The sequence below is a fragment of the Pseudophryne corroboree genome, chromosome 10 (assembly GCF_028390025.1).
Source record: "Pseudophryne corroboree isolate aPseCor3 chromosome 10, aPseCor3.hap2, whole genome shotgun sequence".
Lineage (NCBI taxonomy): Eukaryota > Metazoa > Chordata > Amphibia > Anura > Myobatrachidae > Pseudophryne > Pseudophryne corroboree.
The window spans coordinates 67,424,781-67,441,254 of NC_086453.1; positions in this window are offsets into that span (position 1 = coordinate 67,424,781).

A 16,474-nucleotide genomic window follows, 5' to 3' on the forward strand; every position below is an offset into this window, starting at 1 on the left:
AGCATTTTGTCTGGTTTAAGACCTTACCCACTAATGAGTGGTAATCACTCAATGGATGTCGGTCCATGTTGATATTAATGTTGGACTGACACCTCTGGATGCACTAATCTTCGACTATGTTCTTACAATTCCTACAAATACAATATTCATCAGACAATAACTCCTCACATTGCCTCCGAGCTCCATGACTACCAGAGTGCTTACTGATACCAGCCTTTACTCGAGTGATGTGCTGCTCCTGAGATCCTACAAATCCGTACTTGCCATCAGAACCCATTCCAGATCCTTGCTCGACCTCTCTGGGACCCTCACCAAAACAAATTGTCCTGAGCAAAAACAGAATTACTAGAAAAACCCGAAACGCAGTCTCTTGGGGTAGATCCATTTTGTTAGGGTAGAAGAAGGGAGATAAGAAGGGGGAGAAAGAGAAAAAGACAGTGGGAGGTGAAAAAAGAAAGCTGGTACGACAACCGTCTTTGATCTTTGTTGTTCTCCGCGCTCAGGTGCCGTTTCAACAGTCCTGCCTCTCAGCTTTCCCGGAACAAACACTCTAGTGATACGAGGTTCTCTTCACCTTGCTCTTTGAACACACAGTTCTCCGGGTCAGCGACCTTCTTGCAGTGGGACGAGTGGACCCAAGTCTCTCTTTCGGCGACCTTTAGTGCTGTCGTGCTGGTTAACAAGACTTGATACGGTCCTTCCCACCTGTCTATGAGGCAACCTGAGCGTAAAAATTTTTGAATCATCACATAATCCCCAGACTCAATGTCATGACAATTACTGTTCGGTAGGTAAGGAATCACCAGCTTTAGATTTTTTTGTTGATTTCTCAGCTGCTGGCTCATCTTAACCAAATATTTCACCGTTATTTCGTTATTGCATTTCAAATCATCCTGGGGGTCTATCATTACATGAGGTTGTCGACCAAAAAGAATTTCAAAGGGTGATAAGTTAAGCGGTGACCTGGGAGTGGTTCTGATGCTGTACAACACTAGTGGCAAAGCTTCTGGCCACAGCAATCCAGTTTCAGCCATCACTTTGCTCAGCTTATTCTTAATAGTGCTGTTCATTCTCTCCACCTTCGCACTCGCCTATGGTCGGTACGGAGTATGCAGCTTGCTATTAATTCCCATCAGTTTGCACATGACCTGAAAGACTTCACCTGTAAAGTGGGTACCCCTATCACTTTCAATCATTCTAGGGATACCATAGCTGCACACAAATTCCTGCATGATTTTCTTTGCAGTGAACACAGCAGTATTTGTGGCAGCGGGGAATGCTTCTACCCAGTTGTAAAACACATCAGTACATACTAACACATATTTCAAATTCCTACAGGGTGGTAACTGTATGAAGTCGATTTGTATTACCTGAAAAGGTCCGTTTGTAGGAGGGATATGGGATGGCTCCGTTAGTATTGCCTTACCAATATTCTTCCTCAAGCAAGTAAGACATGTCACGGCTGAAAGAGGGGTGAAATTCAGGTCTAGTTGATGTGTTTATGCTTTCCCTGAGGACGTCGAGGAGCCTATGCAAGTGGGTCTCTCCCGGCTGTCTCCAGAGGAAAGAGCCAGAAGGCTAAATTCGGGGCTCTGCTTATATTGTGGTGGTAAGGGACATGTGGCGAGTAACTGTCCAAATAAGCAGGGAAACGCTCTGACCAAGTGAATTGTGAGGGGGTTCATTTGGGTCTGCAGTTAATCTCCTCAAATGATTCCTTGTTAATCCCTGTAAAAATTTCTTCTGGAAGTCTCAGTTCGTTTGTGTCAGCCTTTATTGACAGCGGAGCTGCTGGGATTTTTATGGACCTTGCCTGGGCTCAGGCTTTGGGAATTCCACATTCTCCTTTCGATAGACCAATCACCATGCACGGGTTAGACGGTGGTCCACTCTCTAATGGGGTAATTACTCATCGCACCCCCCCCAGTACAACTGAAAGTGGGGGCCTTACATTCTGAGAAAATTGAGTTTTATCTTACCCATTGTCCGGCTGTGCCTGTTGTTTTAGGTCACCCCTGGCTTGCCTTTCATAATCCCACCATAGATTGGCGGTCTGAGGAAATTTCCCGGTGGAGTTCTTTTTGTGTTAAAGAATGTATTTCTTGTCCAGTCCGGGTCACGGCTGTCACTCCGGAACTTATACCTTTGGAATATCAGGATTTTGCTGACGTTTTCTCTAAGGGTAATGCGGATATTCTGCCTCCTCATCGGTCATATGACTGCACCATTGACTTAGTCCCTGGTGCCACTCTGCCAAAAGGAAGACTATATGCATTATCTGGCCCCGAGACTAAGGCTATGAATGATTATGTACAGGAGAGCCTGAAGAAGGGGTTTATTAGGCCCTCGAAATCTCCGTTAAGTGCAGGGGGTTTTTTGTTGAGAAAAAAGACGGATCTCTTAGACCGTGTATTGATTATCGGGCCTTGAATAAGATTTCTATTAAAAACACCTACCCCTTGCCGTTGATTTCGGTACTGCTTGGTCAGCTCCGTACTGCGGTTATTTTCTTCAAAATTGATCTCAGAGGGGCCTACAACCTCATCCGAATAAGATCTGGGGATGAGTGGAAGACAGCTTTCAGTACACAGTCTGGACATTACGAATATCTTGTAATGCCATTCGGTCTGTCTAATGCTCCTGCAGTGTTTCAGGATCTTATTAACGATGTCCTTCGCGACTTTCTAGGAAAGTTCGTGGTCGTTTATTTAGACATTTTGATTTTTTTCCGAGTCTTCCAAACAGCATGTGGTCCATGTGCGACTAGTACTTCAGAGGTTACCGGAGAATAGTTTGTATGCTAAACTGGAGAAATGTGATTTCCACATCACGGAGGTGTCCTTTTTAGGATATATTATTTCTCCAAAGGGGTTTTACATGGAACCAAAGAAACTCCAGGCAATCCTAAGCTGGACACAACCCACTAACTTAAAGGCTATCCAGCGATTCTTAGGTTTTGCGAATTATTATAGGCGTTTTATTTATGCCTTTGCAGATTTAGTTGCTCCTATTGTGGCCTTGACAAAGAAAGGAGCTGATCCTTCCAATTGGTCGCCTCAAGCCAAGTCTGCCTTCCTGGCCCTAAAACAGGCCTTTGTCTCAGCTCCAGTACTCAGACACTCTAACCCAGATCTTCCCTTTATTGTCGAGGTGGACGCCTCTGAGGTTGGAGTGGGAGCCATCCTTTCTCAGGAAGACCCTGAGTCTCTGGAATTACATCCGTGTGCCTTCATGTCCAGGAAATTCTCCTCTGCAGAATCCAACTATGATGTTGGTAATCGAGAGTTGCTGGCAGTTAAATGGGCTTTCGAGGAGTGGAGGCACTGGCTTGAAGTAGAGAAGCATACCATTACTGTGTTCACTGACCACAAGAATCTACAGTATATTGAATCAGCAAAACGGCTAAATGCTCGGCAGGCACGTTGGGCACTGTTTTTTACTCGATTTAAGTTCATCATCACCTTCAGGCCCGGTTCTAAGAATACCAAAGCCGATGCCCTGTCTCGTTGTTTTCTTCCTGTTCACGGTAACCTCTCTTCCGCAACTCCCTTTGTCTCATCATCCGTCATCTGGGCCGGCCTCACACAGGATTTATTCACACAGCTTGTCCAGCTTCAGCAGCAGGCTCCCAGTGATACTCCTGCTGATCGTCTCTTCGTCCCTGAGTTCTTGAGAGGCACTGTTCTTGCTGAGTTTCATGATAGTAAGGTTTCTGGTCATCCGGGTATTTCTAAATCCTTGGCGTTAATCTCTCGCTCGGTGTGGTGGCCTAATCTTTCCAAGGATGTAAGGGAATTTGTCCTTTCCTGTCAGGTTTGTGCTCAGCACAAGATATCCCGATCTCTGCCGGTCGGGCAACTCATGCCTCTTGCTATTCCACTCAGACCATGGTCACACATTTCCATGGATTTCGTGGTGGATCTTCCTCTTTCATTCGGATTCTGGGTAATTTGGGTGGTGGTGGACCGTTTTAGCAAAATGGCCCACTTCATTGCTCTTCCCCGATTACCCTCCGCTCAAGTTTTGGCAGTTTTGTTTCTCCGCCATGTCTTCAGGCTTCATGGTTTACCCGTGGATATAGTCTCAGACCGGGGACCACAATTCATTTCCCGTTTTTGGAAATGTTTTTGTGCCTCATTAAACATGAAACTCTCTTTAACATCTGGATACTATCCACAGTCTAATGGACAGACTGAACGTGTAAATCAGTCACTAAAACAATATTTACATCTTTATTCTGCCAAACTTCAGAACGATTGGTCAGCTTTTCTTCCTCTGGCCGAGTTTGCCTATAATAACTCTTGCCATTCTTCCACCAAGGAGTCTCCATTCTTTTCAGTCCTGGGCTTTCATCCAAGAGCCAATTCCTTTACTCCTCATTGTCCAGCTTCTTCGTTGACCTTAACTTCCCGTCTCAGAGTTATTTGGGGAAAGGTACACCTTGCCCTTAAGAAGGCTGCTTTCCAAGAGAAAGTTTTTTCTGATAGGTCCCGACGCCCGTGCACATTTAAGGTGGGGGAAAAGGTGTGGTTGTCAACCCGCAACATCAAGCTTCGACAACCGTTGGCTAGATTTGGACCCAGATTTATTGGACCATTTCTTATTGTCAAGAAACTCAATCCAGTGGCTTTTCGGCTACGGTTGCCTAAATCACTTAATATCGGCAACACTTTCCATTGTTCTCTTTTGAAGCCATATATTTTTTCCAAGAGATGTCCTCGGAAGACTTTCCAGGGTAGACCTCCGGTGGATGTTCAGGGTCAAAAAGAGTTCCTTGTGGAGAAAGTCTTAGATTCTAAGTTTTCTCGTGGTCGGCTCTATTTTTTGGTTGTTTGGAAAGGGTATGGCCCGGAGGAAAGGTCTTGGGTCCTGGACAAGGATTTACATGCCCCTAGACTTAAGAGCTTGTTCTTTCACAAATTTCCTCAGAAACCCAGATATAGGGGTTCTTTAACCCCTCCTCAAGGGGGGGGGGGGTACTGGTAGCTGCGGCGGCTCGCGCCGGCGCCCGACCATTGCTAAGCAACTGTCCCGGCAGGTCACATCCGCCGCGCCTCCTCCTGCTCCCCGCTCGGCGCCTGGCAACGCCAGGACGCTGAGCACTCTGAGCCGCCGGGTCCTTGGCAACAGGGACGCTGGGCGCGGACCGCGTTCCCTGTTGCCAGGTAATTAAGTCCACCTGTCAGTTTTTGGTCGTGCAGCAGGGCAGCTGCACGACATCAGTTAATTAAGGGTCTCTGCTGTGATTGGCGGAGTTCTGGTTATATTCTGCCTCTCTGCCTGACACAGACGCCGGTGATAGCTTCCTGTGAGCTGTTCCTGCTCTGGAGAAAATTCCCTGTCCGGTGTTCTGTATCCAGTCATCTCCCTGACTCCTGGTGTCGGAATCAATCCTTGTACTTCTCCCTGCCTTCCTGTAAGTTGTTACCTGCGTTTGAGATCCGAAGATTCCGGTTCCCTTACGGTTGTTCCCGGTGTTGTGAGTAGCGGCCTTCAACCGCGTCTTGCGGCCTTGGCCGTGGAATTCTGTTTATTCTTGTTCCTTTTGGTGTTTTTGCGGAGGTGTTCCGCCATAGCTGTCCTACCTGGTATACGGCGGTGCCGTGTAGTGTTTGGATAGCGTACCTTGGTTTCCTTTTCCTTTGGTGGCCGTGCCGCACATACTATAAGTTTGTAGTTCTGTAGTAGCCCCTAGCTCAGTTTTTATGTTTAGTTAGAGGTCCCCTTGTTATCATCCCGTCTCCGTTTACGCCTTGTCTCATACTAAGACCGGGGGGCATCGGAGTTGGGCAGACCTAATCCGCCCTTCAAACGCGGCTGCCGTGGGCCCAAGAACACATAGTCTCGCAGGCGTAGACGGACCACGCGGGTGAAACAACGGAGTTAGGTTGCTAGGGGTTATTATTTATACCTAGTCATCATTTCAGCGTCACGTTCTTGTGCTCGGGACTTACCACCAGAGGCATATCTATGGCAGGGCGAGTGGGGCATGTGCCCTGGGCGCTGTGGAGACTCAGCAGAGGGGGCGCTGCCATCCAGGTAGCAGTGTTCGCAAAAACGAAGCATATTTCACCCGATAAGCGATGGTGGGGACCCGAAAATAAAAAAATGCTGGGTTCATCAGGACGCGCTCTGACCAATCAGCAGCGCTGTCCTGTGCTGTCAATCACCCTCTTTGCCCAACTGCAGAGGAAGGGGAGGAGACCATGGAGACTAGAGTGTGATCTCCCTCCTTCCCTCACCCTCAGTTCCGCATGGGAGCACGGCATCAGGCAGAATAGGAGGACATTACCTGCTGGCCTGACACAGATCCGTGCGTGTCAGTCATGCAGGAGCGCGGCGGCTGTGCTGCTTTCCAGCATCTGCAAATAAAGACGTCTTGTGGGGGCTGCAGGCAGCGAGGGGAGAGACGGCTGTGGGAGGGGAGGAGGCGAGGGGACAAAACCCCCCCCACTGGTTCCCCCCCCACTGGTTCCCCCCCTCTTCCCGGGAACGTGGTCATCTGGCGCACTGCGGTTGCCATGACAGCGTCATAGCAGCCGCCAGGAGAGGAAGGAGCCCGTTCTTCATGGTGTCGCAGCTCTCCCCGGCCCCCTGTGTATAATGCCGGAGGTGGAGTCACCAGCAAGCGAGTGACCCTGAGTTCTTTGCTCTATGAGGGGACGCTGCCTTCTGTCTGTCTGCTAAGGAGAATGTTCACCGGAGAGATAGCAATTAGGAGTTAGACTCGCTCCTTCATCCCCTCTACAGTGCCACCCTCCTCCCCTCTAACCTGCCACTCTATTCTAAACTGATCCCTCCTGTTCCTTCTCCTTCATCCTGTCACCCCAATTCTAATTTGCTCCCCCTCCTTCTACTCAACCCTCCTTGCGCCCTCATTCTGGGTTGGGGCTGAAATGCTGGCGGTGAGAATACCGACGGCGGCATCCCACTGTATAGAATACCTACCCCCCCCCTTTCCCTCCTCCTAGTCAATATGAAACCACCCATTCCCGCAGCCTAACACTCCCCCCACATCCTAAACCTAACCTCCCCCTGCCCCTCCCCTTGCCCAAATGTGATCGGGATGACGGAGCCAACATTCTGACAAGTGTTGGGATTCCGGCATCGCAATTTTGACAGCCGGCATCCCAACTGCCGGGATCTTGACCAGATCCCCTCGTTCTACCCTTTTGGAGCTCCAGAGGGCTGAGGAGCTGGGAAGTTATCCTGCAGGGATAATTTTAATGTTACTCTGTAGTGTACTGCAGTGATTTAGTGTAGTGGATTGTATAGTTAGGGGGATATAGTGTAGTGATGTAGTTCAGCATATGGGGGGGGGGATGTAGTGATGTAGTGCAGCACCAACAACTGTGCCCTCCCCACACATTACACCCCCTGCCTCTCTCCCCACCCATTACACCCCCCTGCCTCCCTACCCACACATTACACCCCCTGCCTCCCTCCCCACACATTACACCCCCCTGCCTCCCCAAACATTACACCACCCTGCCTCCCTCCCCACACATTACACCCCCTGCCTCCCTCCCCACACATTACACCCCCCCGCCTCCCTGCCCACACATTACACCCCCTGCCTCTCTCCCCACCCATTACACCCCCATGCCTCCCTACCCACACATTACACCCCCCTGCCTCCCTCCCCACACATTACACCCCCCCTGCCTCCCTCCCCACACATTACACCCCCTGCCTCTCTCCCCACCCATTACACCCCCCTGCCTCCCTACCCACACATTACACCCCCTGCCTCCCTCCCCACACATTACACCCCCCCCTGCCTCCCCAAACATTACACCACCCTGCCTCCCTCCCCACACATTACACCCCCCTGCCTCCCTCCCCACACATTACAACCCCCCGCCTCCCTGCCCACACATTACACCCCCTGCCTCTCTCCCCACCCATTACACCCCCATGCCTCCCTACCCACACATTACAACCCCCTGCCTCCCTCCCCACACATTACACCCCCCCTGCCTCCCTCCCCACACATTACACCCCCTGCCTCTCTCCCCACCCATTACACCCCCATGCCTCCCTCCCCACAATTACACCCCCCTGCCTCCCTCCTCACCCAATACACCCCCCTGCCTCTCTCCCCACCCATTACACCCCCCCTGCCTCCCAAAACATTACACCCCCCTGCCTCCCTCCCCACTCCTCTCTCTGTCACTCTCCCTGTCCCTATGTCCCTGCTGTCACTTTCCCTTTGAATTTTCGGTTCATTCTGTGTACTATAATGTAAATTTCGGCTCATTCTGTATGCTATAATGTGAATTTCAGCTCATTCTGTGTGCTATAATGTAAATTTCGGCTCATTCTGTGTGCTATAATGTAAATTTCGGTTCATTCTGTGTGCTATAATGTAAATTTCGGCTCATTCTTTGGGTGTAGTAGTGTATGCCGGCGGCCGGGCTCCCGGCGACCAGCATACCGGCGCCGGAATCCCGACCGCCGGCATACCGACAGCTGGGCGAGCGCAAGTGAGCCCCTTGCGGGCTTGCTGCGCTCGCCACGCTGCGGGCACGCACGCTATTTATTCTCCCTCCAGGGGGTCGTGGACCCCCAAGAGGGAGAATAAATGTTGGTATGCCGGCGGTCGGGATTCCGGCGCCGGGATGCTGGACGTCGGGAGCCCGGCCGCCGGCATACAGAAGACCACCCCATTCTTTGTGCTATAACGTGAATTTCGGCTCATTCTGTGTGCTATAATGTGAATTTCGGCTCATTCAGTGTGCTATAATGTGAATTTCGTCTCATTCTGTATGCTATAATGTGAATTTCAGCTCATTCTGTGTGCTATAATGTGAATTTCGGCTTATTCTGTGTGCTATAATGTGAACTTATAGCACTGAAGGACACGTCCCCTTTTGAGTGGCCACGCCTCCCTTTCCGGAGCGTGCGCGCCTTCGGCGCGCACATAATTGCACCCTTCACTTTTCTATACCCCCACTTCAAAAATTACACTTCAACCACTGCACCTACATCTATACATACACACCTGACATCTTTATATACAGTGACACCTATTTGTGCAACAAATGATGATGGTAAGAATTGAAAAGTATGTTCCCAGTATGACATGAAACAGCTGGAATGTCATGTTGGCCATTTTTTTTTTCAGTGCGTGCCAGTGGCGTGTGCACATACTTTCCTTTGTAGGTTTTTTTTTCAGGGGGGGAGGGGGGGGGAGGCGCCATAATTAATCTTGCCCTGGGCTCCAAAAGCCCTAGTTACGCCTCTGCTTACCACTGCATATCCTTCGTTCAGAGCACAAAGAACGTAACATGTACCATTTAAACAAGTATAACTTGCTGGTGTGGTGCGTGTGGGCAATGTGTACATTGTGCACTATGTGGATTAAATATGAGATATGCCTTTGTGGCTTTTCCATGCGAGGACAAATGCTACCGTAATTACCCATACCACGCGCTAATACGCAGGACCGCGTGATCGGTCATACGCAACTTGCGAATATGTGCACGCACGGCAGAACAAGTACGCGCACGGAGGCCATTTGTGTGGAGTTTGTACGTGATGTGTGTACTGTAATATTTTCCGACTTCGACAGTAGCTGTTCAAATGATGCTCCAGTCCAGTCACGTTCGGTGGGGTGAGGCAGAGCCTTTCCTGTCATACTCCAGTATAAGCCAGAGTTTTGACTATATAAAGTATATGTAAAATACAAAGAATATATTAGAAATTAGAGATGAGCGCCTGAAATTTTTCGGGTTTTGTGTTTTGGTTTTGGGTTCGGTTCCGCGGCCGTGTTTTGGGTTCGAACGCGTTTTGGCAAAACCTCACCGAATTATTTTTGTCGGATTCGGGTGTGTTTTGGATTCGGGTGTTTTTTTCCAAAAACACTAAAAAACAGCTTAAATCATAGAATTTGGGGGTCATTTTGATCCCAAAGTATTATTAACCTCAAAAACCATAATTTACACTCATTTTCAGTCTATTCTGAATACCTCACACCTCACAATATTATTTTTAGTCCTAAAATTTGCACCGAGGTCGCTGTGTGAGTAAGATAAGCGACCCTAGTGGCCGACACAAACACCGGGCCCATCTAGGAGTGGCACTGCAGTGTCACGCAGGATGTCCCTTCCAAAAAACCCTCCCCAAACAGCACATGACGCAAAGAAAAAAAGAGGCGCAATGAGGTAGCTGTGTGAGTAAGATTAGCGACCCTAGTGGCCGACACAAACACCGGGCCCATCTAGGAGTGGCACTGCAGTGTCACGCAGGATGGCCCTTCCAAAAAACCCTCCCCAAACAGCACATGACGCAAAGAAAAAAAGAGGCGCAATGAGGTAGCTGACTGTGTGAGTAAGATTAGCGACCCTAGTGGCCGACACAAACACCGGGCCCATCTAGGAGTGGCACTGCAGTGTCACGCAGGATGGCCCTTCCAAAAAACCCTCCCCAAACAGCACATGACGCAAAGAAAAAAAGAGGCGCAATGAGGTAGCTGACTGTGTGAGTAAGATTAGCGACCCTAGTGGCCGACACAAACACCGGGCCCATCTAGGAGTGGCACTGCAGTGTCACGCAGGATGGCCCTTCCAAAAAACCCTCCCCAAACAGCACATGACGCAAAGAAAAAAAGAGGCGCAATGAGGTAGCTGTGTGAGTAAGATTAGCGACCCTAGTGGCCGACACAAACACCGGGCCCATCTAGGAGTGGCACTGCAGTGTCACGCAGGATGTCCCTTCCAAAAAACCCTCCCCAAACAGCACATGACGCAAAGAAAAAAAGAGGCGCAATGAGGTAGCTGACTGTGTGAGTAAGATTAGCGACCCTAGTGGCCGACACAAACACCGGGCCCATTTAGGAGTGGCACTGCAGTGTCACGCAGGATGTCCCTTCCAAAAAACCCTCCCCAATCAGCACATGATGCAAAGAAAAAGAAAAGAAAAAAGAGGTGCAAGATGGAATTATCCTTGGGCCCTCCCACCCACCCTTATGTTGTATAAACAAAACAGGACATGCACACTTTAACCAACCCATCATTTCAGTGACAGGGTCTGCCACACGACTGTGACTGATATGACGGGTTGGTTTGGACCCCCCCCAAAAAAGAAGCAATTAATCTCTCCTTGCACAAACTGGCTCTACAGAGGCAAGATGTCCACCTCATCTTCACCCTCCGATATATCACCGTGTACATCCCCCTCCTCACAGATTATCAATTCGTCCCCACTGGAATCCACCATCTCAGCTCCCTGTGTACTTTGTGGAGGCAATTGCTGCTGGTCAATGTCTCCGCGGAGGAATTGATTATAATTCATTTTAATGAACATCATCTTCTCCACATTTTCTGGATGTAATGTAACCTCGTACGCCGATTGCTGACAAGGTGAGCGGCGGCACTAAACACTCTTTCGGAGTACACACTTGTGGGAGGGCAACTTAGGTAGAATAAAGCCAGTTTGTGCAAGGGCCTCCAAATTGCCTCTTTTTCCTGCCAGTATAAGTACGGACTGTGTGACGTGCCTACTTGGATGCGGTCACTCATATAATCCTCCACCATTCTATCAATGTTGAGAGAATCATATGCAGTGACAGTAGACGACATGTCCGTAATCGTTGTCAGGTCCTTCAGTCCGGACCAGATGTCAGCATCAGCAGTCGCTCCAGACTGCCCTGCATCACCGCCAGCGGGTGGGCTCGGAATTCTGAGCCTTTTCCTCGCACCCCCAGTTGCGGGAGAATGTGAAGGAGGAGATGTTGACAGGTCGCGTTCCGCTTGACTTGACAATTTTGTCACCAGCAGGTCTTTCAACCCCAGCAGACCTGTGTCTGCCGGAAAGAGAGATCCAAGGTAGGCTTTAAATCTAGGATCGAGCACGGTGGCCAAAATGTAGTGCTCTGATTTCAACAGATTGACCACCCGTGAATCCTTGTTAAGCGAATTAAGGGCTGCATCCACAAGTCCCACATGCCTAGCGGAATCGCTCCCTTTTAGCTCCTTCTTCAATGCCTCCAGCTTCTTCTGCAAAAGCCTGATGAGGGGAATGACCTGACTCAGGCTGGCAGTGTCTGAACTGACTTCACGTGTGGCAAGTTCAAAGGGCATCAGAACCTTGCACAACGTTGAAATCATTCTCCACTGCACTTGAGACAGGTGCATTCCATCTCCTATATCGTGCTCAATTGTATAGGCTTGAATGGCCTTTTGCTGCTCCTCCAACCTCTGAAGCATATAGAGGGTTGAATTCCACCTCGTTACCACTTCTTGCTTCAGATGATGGCAGGGCAGGTTCAGTAGTTTTTGGTGGTGCTCCAGTCTTCTGTACGTGGTGCCTGTACGCCGAAAGTGTCCCGCAATTTTTCTGGCCACCGACAGCATCTCTTGCACGCCCCTGTCGTTTTTTAAAAAATTCTGCACCACCAAATTCAAGGTATGTGCAAAACATGGGACGTGCTGGAATTTGCCCATATTTAATGCACACACAATATTGCTGGCGTTGTCCGATGCCACAAATCCACAGGAGAGTCCAATTGGGGTAAGCCATTCCGCGATGATCTTCCTCAGTTGCCGTAAGAGGTTTTCAGCTGTGTGCGTATTCTGGAAAGCGGTGATACAAAGCGTAGCCTGCCTAGGAAAGAGTTGGCGTTTGCGAGATGCTGCTACTGGTGCCGCCGCTGCTGTTCTTGCGGCGGGAGTCCATACATCTACCCAGTGGGCTGTCACAGTCATATAGTCCTGACCCTGCCCTGCTCCACTTGTCCACATGTCCGTGGTTAAGTGGACATTGGGTACAACTGCATTTTTTAGGAGACTGGTGAGTCTTTTTCTGACGTCCGTGTACATTCTCGGTATCGCCTGCCTAGAGAAGTGGAACCTAGATGGTATTTGGTAACGGGGGCACACTGCCTCAATAAATTGTCTAGTTCCCTGTGAACTAACGGCGGATACCGGACGCACGTCTAACACCAACATAGTTGTCAAGGACTCAGTTATCCGCTTTGCAGTAGGATGACTGCTGTGATATTTCATCTTCCTCGCAAAGGACTGTTGAACAGTCAATTGCTTACTGGAAGTAGTACAAGTGGGCTTACGACTTCCCCTCTGGGATGACCATCGACTCCCAGCGGCAACAACAGCAGCGCCAGCAGCAGTAGGCGTTACACGCAAGGATGCATCGGAGGAATCCCAGGCAGGAGAGGACTCGTCAGACTTGCCAGTGACATGGCCTGCAGGACTATTGGCATTCCTGGGGAAGGAGGAAATTGACACTGAGGGAGTTGGTGGGGTGGTTTGCGTGAGCTTGGTTACAAGAGGAAGGGATTTACTGGTCAGTGGACTGCTTCCGCTGTCACCCAAAGTTTTTGAACTTGTCACTGACTTATTATGAATGCGCTGCAGGTGACGTATAAGGGAGGATGTTCCGAGGTGGTTAACGTCCTTACCCCTACTTATTACAGCTTGACAAAGGGAACACACGGCTTGACACCTGTTGTCCGCATTTCTGGTGAAATACCTCCACACCGAAGAGCTGATTTTTTTGGTATTTTCACCTGGCATGTCAACGGCCATATTCCTCCCACGGACAACAGGTGTCTCCCCGGGTGCCTGACTTAAACAAACCACCTCACCATCAGAATCCTCCTGGTCAATTTCCTCCCCAGCGCCAGCAACACCCATATCCTCCTCATCCTGGTGTACTTCAACACTGACATCTTCAATCTGACTATCAGGAACTGGACTGCGGGTGCTCCTTCCAGCACTTGCAGGGGGCGTGCAAATGGTGGAAGGCGCATGCTCTTCACGTCCAGTGTTGGGAAGGTCAGGCATCGCAACCGACACAATTGGACTCTCCTTGTGGATTTGGGATTTCAAAGAACGCACAGTTCTTTGCGGTGCTTTTGCCAGCTTGAGTCTTTTCAGTTTTCTAGCGAGAGGCTGAGTGCTTCCATCCTCATGTGAAGCTGAACCACTAGCCATGAACATAGGCCAGGGCCTCAGCCGTTCCTTGCCACTCCGTGTGGTAAATGGCATATTGGCAAGTTTACGCTTCTCCTCCGACAATTTTATTTTAGGTTTTGGAGTCCTTTTTTTACTGATATTTGGTGTTTTGGTTTTGACATGCTCTGTACTATGCCATTGGGCATCGGCCTTGGCAGACGACGTTGCTGGCATTTCATCGTCTCGGCCATGACTAGTGGCAGCAGCTTCAGCACGAGGTGGAAGTGGATCTTGATCTTTCCCTAATTTTGGAACCTCAACATTTTTGTTCTCCATATTTTAATAGGCACAACTAAAAGGCACCTCAGGTAAACAATGCAGATGGATGGATTGGATACTAGTATACAATTATGGACGGGCTGCCGAGTGCCGACACAGAGGTAGCCACAGCCGTGAACTACCGCACTGTACTGTGTCTGCTGCTAATATATAGACTGGTTGATAAAGAGATAGTATACTCGTAACTAGTATGTATGTATAAAGAAAGAAAAAAAAACCACGGTTAGGTCACTGGTATATACAATTATGGACGGGCTGCCGAGTGCCGACACAGAGGTAGCCACAGCCGTGAACTACCGCACTGTACTGTGTCTGCTGCTAATATATAGACTGGTTGATAAAGAGATAGTATACTCGTAACTAGTATGTATGTATAAAGAAAGAAAAAAAAACCACGGTTAGGTCACTGGTATATACAATTATGGACGGGCTGCCGAGTGCCGACACAGAGGTAGCCACAGCCGTGAACTACCGCACTGTACTGTGTCTGCTGCTAATATATAGACTGGTTGATAAAGAGATAGTATACTCGTAACTAGTATGTATGTATAAAGAAAGAAAAAAAAACCACGGTTAGGTGGTATATACAATTATGGACGGGCTGCCGAGTGCCGACACAGAGGTAGCCACAGCCGTGAACTACCGCACTGTACTGTGTCTGCTGCTAATATATAGACTGGTTGATAAAGAGATAGTATACTCGTAACTAGTATGTATGTATAAAGAAAGAAAAAAAAACCACGGTTAGGTCACTGGTATATACAATTATGGACGGGCTGCCGAGTGCCGACACAGAGGTAGCCACAGCCGTGAACTACCGCACTGTACACTGGTTGATAAAGAGATAGTAGTATACTCGTAACAACTAGTATGACGACGGTATAAAGAATGAAAAAAAAACCACGGTTAGGTGGTATATAATACAATTATGGTTGGACGGACTGCCTGCCGAGTGCCGACACAGAGGTAGCCACAGCCGTGAACTACCGCACTGTACACTGGTTGATAAAGAGATAGTAGTATACTCGTAACAACTAGTATGACGACGGTATAAAGAACGAAAAAAAAACCACGGTTAGGTGGTATATATTATAATACAATTATGGATGGACGGACTGCCTGCCGAGTTCCGACACAGAGGTAGCCACAGCCGTGAACTACCGCACTGTACACTGGTTGATAAAGAGATAGTAGTATACTCGTAACAACTAGTATGACGACGGTATAAAGAACGAAAAAAAAACCACGGTTAGGTGGTATATATTATAATACAATTATGGATGGACGGACTGCCTGCCGAGTTCCGACACAGAGGTAGCCACAGCCGTGAACTACCGCACTGTACACTGGTTGATAAAGAGATAGTAGTATACTCGTAACAACTAGTATGACTATGACGACGGTATAAAGAAAGAAAAAAAAAACCACGGTTAGGTGGTATATAATACAATTATGGATGGACGGACTGCCTGCCGAGTGCCGACACAGAGGTAGCCACAGCCGTGAACTACCGCACTGTACTGTGTCTGCTGCTAATATAGACTGGTTGATAAAGAGATAGTATACAATACTACTAATATACTGGTGGTCAGGCACTGGTCACCACTAGTCACACTGGCAGTGGCACTCCTGCAGCAAAAGTGTGCACTGTTTAATTTTAATATAATATTATTTATCATGTACTCCTGGCTCCTGCTATAACAACCTGCAGTGCTCCCCAGTCTCCCCCACAATTATAAGCTTTATATACAATACATTGATGTGCAGCACACTGGGCTGAGCAGTGCACACAGACTGAGTCACTGTGTGACTGTGTATCGTTTTTTTCAGGCAGAGAACGGATATATTAAATAAAACAAACAACTGCACTGTCTCTGGTGGTCACTGGTCACTGTGGTCGTCAGTCACTAAACTCTGTCTGCACTCTGCACTCTCTTCTAATCTACAGTATCACAGCAATCTCTCTCTCTCTCTCTCTTCTAAATCTAATCTAAATGGAGAGGACGCCAGCCACGTCCTCTCCCTATCAATCTCAATGCACGTGTGAAAATGGCGGCGACGCGCGGCTCCTTATATAGAATCCGAGTCTCGCGATAGAATCCGAGCCTCGCGAGAATCCGACAGCGTCATGATGACGTTCGGGCGCGCTCGGGTTAACCGAGCAAGGCGGGAAGATCCGAGTCGCTCGGACCCGTGAAAAAAAAAGTGAAGTTCGTGCG